Source organism: Tachyglossus aculeatus, chromosome 14 (assembly GCF_015852505.1).
Source record: "Tachyglossus aculeatus isolate mTacAcu1 chromosome 14, mTacAcu1.pri, whole genome shotgun sequence".
NCBI classification, from domain to species: Eukaryota; Metazoa; Chordata; class Mammalia; order Monotremata; family Tachyglossidae; genus Tachyglossus; species Tachyglossus aculeatus.
This window is the reverse complement of record NC_052079.1, coordinates 43808687-43820969: the sequence shown is the minus strand read 5'-3', so window position 1 is coordinate 43820969 and position 12283 is coordinate 43808687. Positions and strand designations below refer to the sequence as shown.

Below are 12283 nucleotides of genomic sequence, written 5' to 3'. Positions count from 1 at the left end.
GCATATATAATAATAATGATGATGGCATTTATTAAGCGCTTACTATGTGCAAAGCACTGTTCTGCTTACAAAGTGATCAGGTTGTCCTACATGGGGCTCACAGTCTTAATCCCCATTTTACAGATGAGGGAACTGAGGCACAGAGAAGTTAAGTGACTTGCCCCAAGTCACACAGCTGACAAGTGGTGGAGCCGGGATTTGAACCTATGACCTCTGACTCCAAAGCCCGGGCTCTTTTCACTGAGCTTTCTGCTTCCCCTATTAAATGGGCTTCAGAGGAAGGGAAAGACAGAGATGGGTGCGGGGGGTGGAATGGGGAGACAGCAGCATTGGGGAGCGAGAAGGAAACCTTTCTACCCCCTTCTAGACTGTAAGGCCGTTGTGGGCAGGGATTGTCTCTCTTTATTGCTGAATTGTACTTCCAAGTGCGTAGTACAGTGCTCTGCACACAGTAAGTGCTCAACAAACACGACTGAATGAATGAATGACTCTTCCCCCCTTTACCAGTGAGTCTGGGGGAATGGGGAATGAGCCCCCCCCCCCCCCCCTGCAAAGAGAGGAGCAGGAATGAACATATACACATATCTGTAATTCTATTTATTCATATTGATGTCTGTCTCCCTGCCTCTAGACTGTGAGCTCGCTATGGGCAGGGATTGTCTCTCTTCATTGCTGTTTTGTACTTTCCCAAGTGCTCAGTACAGTGCTCTGCATACAGAAAGTGCTCAATAAATACCACTGAATGAAGAGGGGTGCTGGGCGCGGAGGACAGAGTTGGGGGAATCAGAGGGAAAAGGGATTGAGGGCACATGGCGGGGCTCAGGCTAAGGACTCTGCCCTCTCCTCTGCCAAACAAAACTATTTCTCCTCCCTTATTGACACCCATGCCCATCATCCCCGTAAGCTCTTCCGTACATTTAACTCCATTCTCAGGCCCCCTGTTCCTCCCCCTCCTCCGTCCCTCATCCGCAACGATCTGGCCTCCTACTTCAATACTAAAATTAACTCCATTGGGTCTGAGCTCCCCAAAGTCACTCCTCCCCCTTCTCCAACTCCCCGGCTCTCAACCCTCTCCGCTACTCTCCCATCCTTCCCAGCAGTATCCTCAGATGAGATCTCCTCCCTTCTCTCAAGTGCTACTCCGGCCACCTGTGCTTCCGACCCCATTCCCTCTCATCTTATGAAATCTCTCGCTCCGTCCCTCCTCCCCTCCTTAACTTCCATCTTCAACCGCTCACTCTCCACTGGTTCCTTCCCTTCTGCCTTCAAACATGCCCACGTCTCCCCCATCCTAAAAAAAAACACACTCTCTTGACCCCACCTCCCCTTCTAGTTATCACCCTATCTCCCTCCAACCATTCCTTTCCACAAACTCCTTGAACGAGTTGTCTACGCCCGCTGCCTCGACTTCCTCAACGCCAACTCTCTCCTCAACCCCCTCCAATCTGGCTTCCGTTCCCTACATTCCACTGAAACTGCCCTCTCAAAGGTCACCAATGACCTCCTGCTTGCCATATCCAATGACTCCTACTCTATCCTAATCCTCCTCGAACTCTCATCTCAGCTGCCTTCAACACTGTGGACCATCCCCTTCTCCCCAGCATGCTATATCCAACCTCGGCTTCACAGACTCTGTCCTCTCCTGGTTCTCCTCTTATCTCTCCGGCCGTTCATTCTCAGTCTCTTTTGCGGGCTCCTCCTCCCCCTCCCATCCCCTTACTGTAGGGATTCCTCAAGGGTCAGTTCTTGGTCCCCTTCTGTTCTCTATCTACACTCACTCCCTTGGTGAACTCATTCGCTCCCACAGCTTCAACTATCATCGCTACGCTGATGACACCCAAATCTACATCTCTGCCCCTGCTCTCTCTCCCTCCCTTCAGGCTCGTGTCTCCTCCTTCCTTCAAGACATCTCTATCTGGATATCTGCCCGCCATCTAAGACTCAATATGTCTAACACTGAACTCCTTATCTTCCCTCCCAAACCTTGCCCTCTCCCTGACTTTCCCATCACTGTTGACGGCACTACCATCCTTCCCGTCTCACAAGCCCGCAACCTTGGTGTCATCCTCGACTCCGCTCTCTCGTTCACCCCTCACATCCAATCCGTCACCAAAACCTGCCGGTCTCACCTCCGCAACATCGCCAAGATCCACCCTTTCCTCTCCATCCAAACCGCTACCCTGCTGGTTCAATCTATCATCCTATCCTGACTAGATTACTGCATCAGCCTTCTCTCTGATCTCCCATCTTCCTGTCTCTCCCCACTTCAATCTGTACTTCACACTGCTGCCTGGATCATCTTTGTGCAGAAACGCTCTGGGCATGTTACTCCCCTCCTCAAAAATCTCCGGTGGCTACCAATCAATCTACGCATCGGGCAAAAACTCCTCACTCTCAGTTTCAAGGCTCTCCATTCATTCATTCATTCAATCGCATTTATTGAGCGCTTACTGTGTGCAGAGCACTGTACTAAGCATTTGGGAAGTACAAGTTGGCAACATATAGAGACGGTCCCTACCCAACAGCGGGCTCAAAGTCGAGAAGGGGGAGACAGACAACAAAACATATTAACAAAATAAATAGAATAAATATGTACAAGTAAAATAGAGTAATAAATATGTACAAACATATATACATATATACAGGTGCTGTGTGGAGGGGAAGGAGGTATGGCGGGGGGAGGAGGGGGAGAGGAAGGAGGGGGCTCAGTCTGGGAAGGCCTCCTGGAGGAGGTGAGCTCTCAGTAGGGCTTTGAAGTGAGGAAGAGAGCTAGTTTGGCAGATGTGCGAAGGGAGGGCATTCCATCACCTCACCCCTTCCTACCTCACCTCCCTTCTTTTCCTTCTACAGCCCAGCCCGCACCCCCCGCTTCTCTGCCACTAACTTCCTCACTGTGCCTTGTTCTCGCCTGTCCCGCCATCGACCCCTGGCCCACGTCCTCCCCCTGGCCTGGAATGCCCTCCCTCTGCACATCCGCCAAGCTAGCTCTCTTCCTCCCTTCAAAGCCCTACTGAGAGCTCACCTCCTCCAGGAGGCCTTCCCAGACTGAGCCCCCTCCTCCCCCTCCCCATCTCCCCGCCCTACCTCCTTCCCCACCCCACAGCACCTGTATATATATTTGTACAGATTTATTACTCTATTTATTTTACTTGTACATATTTACTATTCTATTTATTTTATTTTGTTAATATGTGTTGTTTTGTTGTCTCCCCCTTGTAGACTGTGAGCCCGCTATTGGGTAGGGACCATCTCTATATGTTACCAACTTGTACTTCCCAAGCGCTTAGTACAGTGCTCTGCACACAGTAAGCGCTCAATAAATATGATTGATTGAATGAATGAATGAATAAGGAAAAGAAAGTCCAGAGCTGCAATAGTTGACCTGTAGGCCCCATGGCAGTTTCCTCTAAATAGGTGGCGACTCAGCACCTCTCAACTGGGGGGAATCCACAAATTCGGAGCTGCGATTAGTGAGTCATTAGAGCGTCTAACAAGTTGTTAGTTATTGATGGATGATTGACGTTATCTCCTTGGTGAGTTGCTGTCCTACTTCTTTGGCCGTAGGCTGGGGGTGGGAGGGGTCCCGGTGTCCGGAGGGGTGGAGGTGGTGAGTGACTGGAGAGTAATAATTATGGAACTTGTTAAGTGCTTACTATAGTCCAAGCACTGTTCTAAGCGCTGGGGTAGATACAATAGTAATAATAATACTGATGATGGCATTTGTTAAGCGTTTACTAGGTGTCAAGCACTGTTCTAAGCTCTGGGGTAGATACTAGGCAATCAGTTTGTTCCATCTGGGGCTCACAGTCTTAATCTCCACTTCACAGATGAGGTAACTGAGACACAGAGAAGTTAAGTGGCTTCCCCAAAGTCACACTGCTGATAAGTGGCGGAGTCAGGATTAGAACCTATGACCTCGGACTCCCAAGCCCATGCTCTTTCCACGGAGCCACGCTGCAGTATGTGGTCCCTTTCTCCGGAGCGATCAAAGGCCCCGGCAGGGGGAATGATGGGGACCCTCCCTTGACTCCATCACTTAATTTTCTCTTCCCCCTACCTTCTCCCTTACTCGGCTGTTTTCCCCTCTTTCAGCTCTCCTTGGAAGGTCGAGTTTCCAGAACCCAACGCCATTTTACCTGCCACACACATAAACACAAAGCGAGTCACATCAGAAAACCCATCAATCATAAACAGATGACGATATGCGTTCTTTGTTATGAGCTCGTAGCAACAGGCCAACCTAACTCCTCAGACTCCTTCTGCCTCTCAAGGCACAGCTCATCAGCAAAGCTCTCCCCGCACCTCGTGTCCTTTCATTCATTCATTCATTCAGTCGATCGTATTTATTGAACGCTTAACTGTATGCAGAGCACTATACTAAGCGCTTGGGAGAATACAAAAGAACAATAAACAGTCACGTTCCTTGCCCACAATGAGCTTCCAGTCCTCCCTTCTGTAACATAGTCATGCTCAGCGATGCCCCATCTGAACATCATAATTTTTCCTCCACCACCTGTTCCTAAAGTTTTTCTTACCCCCTACGAAACCCCCAAAACACTGATCAGCACTGTTCTCAGTCAGCTCCCTAGCAGTACGGCAGTCTATCCAGCCTTACTTGATTCCCCTGAACTGGAGGTCAACTTCTCCTTGCTTACGGACAACTTCTCCAACAGTTCCAGTCTACACCTGTGGGAGTCCTGGGAAGAGAGGGCAAAAAAACATTCCTCACTTACACTTAGTTCCTTGTGAGGCAGACAGAACCCCATCCCATCCCACTGGTGCCTATATTGGCCACTTTCTGGCTAGCATTTAGCACTTAATTCAACAATAATATCATTGAATGGTATTAAGGATAGCTTTCTAAAAGGTGTTTAATCAAACCTACCTCAAATTCTTTAGCACACCTCAAAAGCTCCCATCCTCCGAACACTTCACACCCTTGCTTTGTCCCTGATCTGAAGAAGCAGTTTGCTATCAAATACAGGAGACAAGAAAACCACTTGTTTAATGGGAATGTGTTGGAGAAGCAGCGTGGCTAAGTGGAAAGAGCACGGGCTTGGGAGTCAGAGGTCATGGGTTCTAATCCCAACTCTGCCACTTGTCAGTTGTTTGATTTTGGGTAAGTCACTTAACTGTTGGGTAAGGACTGTCTCTATATGTTGCCAACTTGTACTTCCCAAGCGCTTAGTACAGTGCTCTGCACACAGTAAGCGCTCAATAAATACGATTGATTGATTGATTCCCTGTGCTTCGGTTACCTTATTTGTAAAATATGTTGCCAACTAGTACTTCCCAAGCACTTAGTACAGTGCTCTGCACACAGTAAGCGCTCAATACAACTGAATGAATGAATGAATAAAATGGGGATTAAGACTATGAGCCCCACGTGGGGCAACCTGATAACCTTGTATCCTCCCCAGTGCTTAGAACAGTGCTTTCCACATAGTAAGCTCTTAACATATGCCATTATTATTATTAAAAGAGTGAATGAAGAGTGGTCCATAGATTACGCTGGTGGGTTGGAAAATTGGTATGATTACCCCAAGATAGCTTCTTGGAGAAGGGAGGCTGATGCTGGGATTTACGGGACAGATGTTTGGTATGGCAAATAGGGGGAGGGAGATTTTTCCTTGCACGATAAGCAAGTTGAGCAGATTTAAGAAGGGAGGAAGTTTGAGTGAAGCACTGTTGATGTTCAAAACATTTAAGAAGCATCGGGGAATAATAATAATAATAATGGCATTTATTAAGCGCTTACTATGTGTAAAGCACTGTTCTAAGTGCTGGGGAGGTTACAAGGTGGTCAGGTTGTCCCACGGGGGGCTTACAGCCTTAATCCCCATTTTACAGAAGAGGGAACTGAGGCCCAGAGAAGTTAAGTGACTTGCCCAAAGCCACACAGCTGACAATTGGCAGAGTCGGCATTTGAACCCATGACCTCTGACTCCAAAGCTCGTGCTCTTTTCCACTGAGCCACGCTGCTTCTGGGGAAGCATGTGGCCTAGTGGAGAGAACATGGTCCTGGCAATCAGAAGGACCAGGGTTCTAATTCCTGCTCTGCCACTTATCTGCTGTGTGATCTTGGGCAAGTCACTTCACTTCTCTGTGCTTCAGTTATCTCATCTGTAAAATGGGGATTCAGATTGTGAGGATTATGTGGGACACGGACTGTGTCCGAGCTGATTATTTTGCATCTACCCCAACACTTGGTACAGTGCCTGGCACATAGCACTGAACAAATACCATAAAAAACTCCCCCAAACAACTGACAAATGAGATCCCCTTCTAATCTGTAAACTCCTTGTGGGCAGGGTAAAGCTTATACCTACCTTTTCGTATTTTTCTCTCCCAGACCAGTGAATGCTCAATAAATGCCATTGAGCCTTTTCCTTTTCCCAGTCCAGACTGGGAAAAGTTATGGGTGTTAAATAGTGCATTTTTAAACACGAGTACAGATGTCAAGGAGGGTGATCTTCACATTGTTTCTCCAACCATCCTTTGGGGCCCCTCTGAGTGATGATAGAAATTTGAAGGAGACTGCCAAGATCCGCCCTTTCCTCTCCATCCAAACCGCTACCCTGCTCGTTCAAGCTCTCATCCTATCCCGTCTGGACTACTGCATCAGCCTTCTCTCTGATCTCCCATCCTCGTGTCTCTCCCCACTTCAATCCATACTTCATGCTGCTGCCCGGATTGTCTTTGTCCAGAAATGCTCTGGGCATGTTACTCCCCTCCTCAAAAATCTCCAGTGGCTACCAATCAATCTGCACATCAGGCAGAAACTCCTCACCCTGGGCTTCAAGGCTGTCCATCACCTTGCCCCCTCCTACCTCACCTCCCTTCTCTCCTTCTACAGCCCAGCCCGCACAATCCGCTCCTCTGCCGCTAATCTCCTCACCATGCCTCGTTCTCGCCTGTCCCGCCATCGACCCCCGGCCCACGTCCTCCCCCTGGCCTGGAATGCCCTCCCTCTGCCCATCCACCAAGCTAGCTCTCTTCCTCCCATCAAGGTCCTACTGAGAGTTCACCTCCTCCAGGAGGCCTTCCCAGACTGAGCCCCTTCCTCTCCCCCTCGTCCCCCTCTCCATCCCCCCCATCTTACCTCCTTCCCTTCCCCACAGCACCTGTATATATGTATATATGTTTGTACATATTTATTACTCTATTTTACTTGTACATATCTATTCTATTTATTTTATTTTGTTAGTATGTTTGGTTTTGTTCTCTGTCTCCCCCTTTTAGACTGTGAGCCCACTGTTGGGTAGGGACTGTCTCTATATGTTGCCAACTTGTACTTCCCAAGAGCTTAGTACAGTGCTCTGCACACAGTAAGCACTCAATAAATATGATTGATTGATAAGTCTTGAAGAAAGCAATCGGAAGCTTCTAGTTTATTTGATCCAGAGTGTGAAGAACGTTTGGGGACTGGTAGCCGCTGGTCAGCAAGCAGTAGCCTGTACTGTTCCAAACGCTCAAGTGCAGTGCTCTGCACCCAGTAAGCACCCAATTAATACAATTGATTGATTGTGAGGAGACCAGGATTGGACAAGCTCACCAGAACTAAAAAAAAAAACAAACTAGTTTGGGTTAGACCCATGCTCTCCCCAAACTAATGATTCTTCATTTCCTTCTTTTTTCTCCTGCAGCCTGAGCCGGGCCACAGCTCTTTATTCTCCTGCGTTAGGGACACGAAAGGGGTTGGAGGGACCTTTGACTGTGTCATTTATGACAACTGTGGCTTTTCCCTAAACCAAATTTCAGATTTCAGGGAGGTGAACCTAGATGTCTCTAGATGTTGCCAACCTGTACTTCCCAAGCGCTTAGTCCAGTGCTCTGCACACAGTAAGCGCTCAATAAATACGATTGAATGAATATGTTTCTACATATTTATTACTTTATTTTACTTGTACATATTTATTCTATTTTATTTGGTTTATATGTTTTGTTGTCTGTCTCCCCCTTCTAGACTGTGAGACCGCTGTTGAGTAGGGACCGTCTCTATATGTGGCCAACTTGTACATCCCAAGCGCTTAGTCCAGTGCTCTGCACACAGTAAGCGCTCAATAAATACGATTGAATGGACGAATATGTTTGTACATATTTATTACACTATTTTACTTGTACATATTTTTTCTATTTATTTGGTTTATATGTTTTGTTTTGTTGTCCGTCTCCCCCTTCTAGACTGTGAGCCCGCTGTTGGGTAGGGACCGTCTCCTCTATATGTGGCCAACTTGTACATCCCAAGCGCTTATTCCAGTGCTCTGCACACAGTAAGCGCTCAATAAATACAATTGAATGGATGAATATGTTTGTACATATTTATTACTCTATTTTACTTGTACATATTGATTCTATTTATTTTATTTGGTTTATATGTTTTGTTTTGTTGTCTGTCTCCCCCTTCTAGACTGTGAGCCCGCTGTTGGGTAGGGACCATCTCCTCTATATGTGGCCAACTTGTACACCCCAAGCGCTTAGTCCAGTGCTCTGCACACAGTAGGTGCTCAATAAATACGATTGAATGAATGAACCGTGAGTTTTGCCAAGGCTTTGGGCACAAGAAGTCAGAGGAGCCTGAGCAAGGCCCTAACGGGGCCAGGTTGGGGTGAAGAGGAGTCAGGTCAGAGCGAGAAACCAGGGTTCCCCCCAGTCCCCTGCCTCTTTGGATATACACTCCCCCCGCCCCCATCCCACCCCGACAGGAAGCGGGGGAATGACAATATTGGCCCTCTGGAGAAGCCACCCAGGCCCAGGCCCTCCGCCTTGCCACCCAAGGATCATTCTCCATCACCCCCATCTTACCTCCTTCTCTTCCCCACAGCACCTGTATATATGTATATATGTTTGTACATATTGATTACTCTATTTATTCATTTTACTTGTACATATCTATTCTATTTATTTTATTTTGTTAGTATGTTTGGTTTTGTTCTCTGTCTCCCCCTTTTAGACTGTGAGCCCACTGTTGGGTAGGGACTGTCTCTATGTGTTGCCAATTTGGACTTCCCAAGCGCTTAGTACAGTGCTCTGCACATAGTAAGCGCTCAATAAATACGATTGATGATGATGATGATGATAACAAATACCATCATTATTATTATCCCAGACTGAGCCCCTTCCTTCCTCTCCCCCTCGTCCCCCTCTCCATCCCCCCCATCTTACCTCCTTCCCTTCCCCACAGCACCTGTATATATGTATATATGTTTGTACATATTTATCACTCTATTTATTTATTTTACTTGTACATATCTATCCTATTTATTTTATTTTGTTAGTATGTTTGATTTTGTTCTCTGTCTCCCCCTTTTAGACTGTGAGCCCACTGTTGGGTAGGGACTGTCTCTATATGTTGCCAATTTGTACTTCCCAAGCGCTTAGTACAGTGCTCTGCACATAGTAAGCACTCAATAAATACGGTTGATGATGATGATTATCTCGTTCAGCAGCGTGACAGCAGAAAGAGCCCGGGCTTGGGAGTCAGAGGTTGTGCGTTCTAATCCCGGCTCCGCCACTTGTCAACTGTGTGACTTTGGGCATGTCACTTCACTTCTCTGCGCCTCAGTTACCTCATCTGCCAAATAGGGAACTAGGACTGTGAGCCCCGCGCAGGACAACTTGATGACCTTCGATCTCCCCCAGCTTTTAGAACCGTGCTTGGCACATAATAATGGTAATGATGGTGTTTGTTAAGCGCTTACAATGTGCCAAGCACCGTTTTAAACGCTGGGGGAGATAAAAGGTCATCAGGTTGTCCCACAGTCTTCATCCCCATTTTACAGATGAGGTCACTGAGGCTCAGAGAAGTTAACCGACTTGCCCAAAGTCACATAGCTGACAGATGACGGAGGCGGTATTTGAACCGAAGACTTCTGACTCCCAAGCCCGGGCTCTTGCCACTGAGCCACGCTGCTCAGTAAGTACTCAACAAATACTATTATTATTATTATTACTATTATTATTTCTAAGAGCCAGAGCCTAGGGCCTCCCCATGGAGACTGGCCTTAGACGTGGGGGGGGGGGGGCGGTTTCTATTATCATTATTATTATTATTTCTAAGAGCCAGAGCCTAGGTCCTCCCCATGGAGACTGGCCTTAGACGGGGGGTGGGGGGGCGATTTCTAGTATTATTATTATTATTATTATTATTATTATTATTTCTAAGAGCCAGAGCCTAGGGCCTCCCCATGGAGACCGGCCTTAGACGTGGAGGGGGCGGTTTCTATTATTATTATTATTTCTAAGAGCCAGAGCCTAGGGCCTCCCCATGGAGACTGGCCTTAGACGGGGGGGGCGGTTTCTATTATCATTATTATTATGATTTCTAAGAGCCAGAGCCTAGGTCCTCCCCATGGAGACTGGCCTTAGATGGGGGGTGGGGGGGGCGATTTCTATTATTATTATTATTATTATTATTATTTCTAAGAGCCAGAGCCTAGGGCCTCCCCATGGAGACTGGCCTTAGACGTGGAGGGGGCGGTTTCTATTATTATTATTATTTCTAAGAGCCAGAGCCTAGGTCCTCCCCATGGAGACTGGCCTTACACGGGGGGGGGGGGGGGGGGCGGCGATTTCTAGTATTATTGTTATTTCTAAGAGCCAGAGCCTAGATCCTCCCCATGGAGACTGGCCTTAGACGTGGGGGGGGGGGGGGGCGGTTTCTATTATTATTATTATTATTATTTCTAAGAGCCAGAGCCTAGGTCCTCCCCATGGAGACTGGCCTTAGACTGGGGGGGGGGGGGGTTCTAGTATTATTATTATTATTTCTAAGAGCCAGAGCCTAGGGCCTCCCCATGGAGACTGGCCTTAGACTGGGGGGGGGCGGTTCTAGTAGTATTATTATTATTATTTCTAAGAGCCAGAGCCTAGGGCCTCCCCATGGAGACTGGCCTTAGACGGGGGGGGGGGGGTCGGTTTTTATTATTATTATTATTATTATTATTATTATTTCTAAGAGCCAGAGCCTAGGTCCTCCCCATGGAGACTGGCCTTAGACGGGGCGTGGGGGGGGGCGATTTATATTATTATTATTATTATTATTATTTCTAAGAGCCAGAGCCTAGGGCCTCCCCATGGAGACTGGCCTTAGACGGGGCGTGGGGGGGCGATTTCTAGTATTGTTATTATTATTATTATTTTTAAGAGCCAGAGCCTAGGGCCTCCCCATGGAGACTGGCCTTAGACTGGGGGGGGGGGGGTTTCTAGTATTATTATTATGATTTCTAAGAGCCAGAGCCTAGGGCCTCCCCATGGAGACTGGCCTTAGACGGGGGGGGGGGGGGCGGTTTTTATTATTATTATTATTATTATTATTTCTAAGAGCCAGAGCCTAGGTCCTCCCCATGGAGACTGGCCTTAGACGGGGTGTGTGTGTTCTAGTATTATTATTATTATTTCTAAGAGCCAGAGCCTAGGCCCTCCCCATTGAGACTGGCCTTAGACGTGGGGGGGGGGGGCGGTTTCTAGTATTATTATTATTATTATTATTATTATTATTATTTCTAAGAGCCAGAGCCTAGGGCCTCCCCATGGAGACTGGCCTTAGATTTGGGGGGGGGACCGGTTTTTATTATTATTATTATTATTATTATTATTATTTCTAAGAGCCAGAGCCTAGGGCCTCCCCATGGAGACTGGCCTTAGACTGGGGGGGGGGGGGTTTCTAGTATTATTATTATTATTATTATTATTTCTAAGAGCCAGAGCCTAGGGCCTCCCCACGGAGACTGGCCTTAGATTTGGCGGGGGGGGGGGGGGGACCGGTTTCTATTATTATTATTATTTTATTTCTAAGAGCCAGAGCCTAGGCCCTCCCCATGGAGACTGGTCTTGGGGGGGTGGGGGGGTGATTTCTAGTATTGTTATTATTATTATTTCTAAGAGCCAGAGCCTAGGTCCCATGGAGACTGGCCTTAGACGTGGGGGGGGGGGGGGTTTCTACTATTATTATTATTATTGTTTCTAGTATTATTATTATTATTTCTAAGAGCCAGAGCCTAGGGCCTCCCCATGGAGACTGGGTTTAGACAGGGGGGAGGGGGGGACCGATTTCTTTGCTTACCGGCTGAGAGGAGGCCCGTGGTTGGGTTGGGGAGGGACGGACGGTCTCCCTGTCTCTGTCTCTGTTGCCGAATTGTCCTTTGGAAGCGCTCAGCCCAGTGCCGCGCGCTGAGTGAGCGGCCGGGGGAGGGAGGGGGGCGGGGGGGGCGTGGCGCGCTCCGCCGGAGGGAGGGTGACCCCCCCGGCGGGAAGGGCCCGGCCGAGCCGGCGCGGAGGGAGG

General features: G+C 48.0%; 1 long non-coding RNA gene across 2 annotated transcripts in view; it reads right to left on the bottom strand.

Annotated features, from left to right (window-relative positions):
- Positions 1-12150, bottom strand: part of LOC119936772 — a 28507-nt gene extending 16357 nt beyond the window's left edge. For both annotated transcript variants that reach the window (XR_005453844.1, XR_005453842.1), the window contains exons 1-3: positions 12065-12150; positions 4616-4697; positions 4058-4136 (exon numbers count right to left, since the gene is read on the bottom strand). This is a non-coding gene — a long non-coding RNA (uncharacterized LOC119936772). The remainder of the gene's footprint in view (positions 1-4057; positions 4137-4615; positions 4698-12064) is intronic.
- Between the last annotated feature and the right edge of the window lie 133 nt (positions 12151-12283).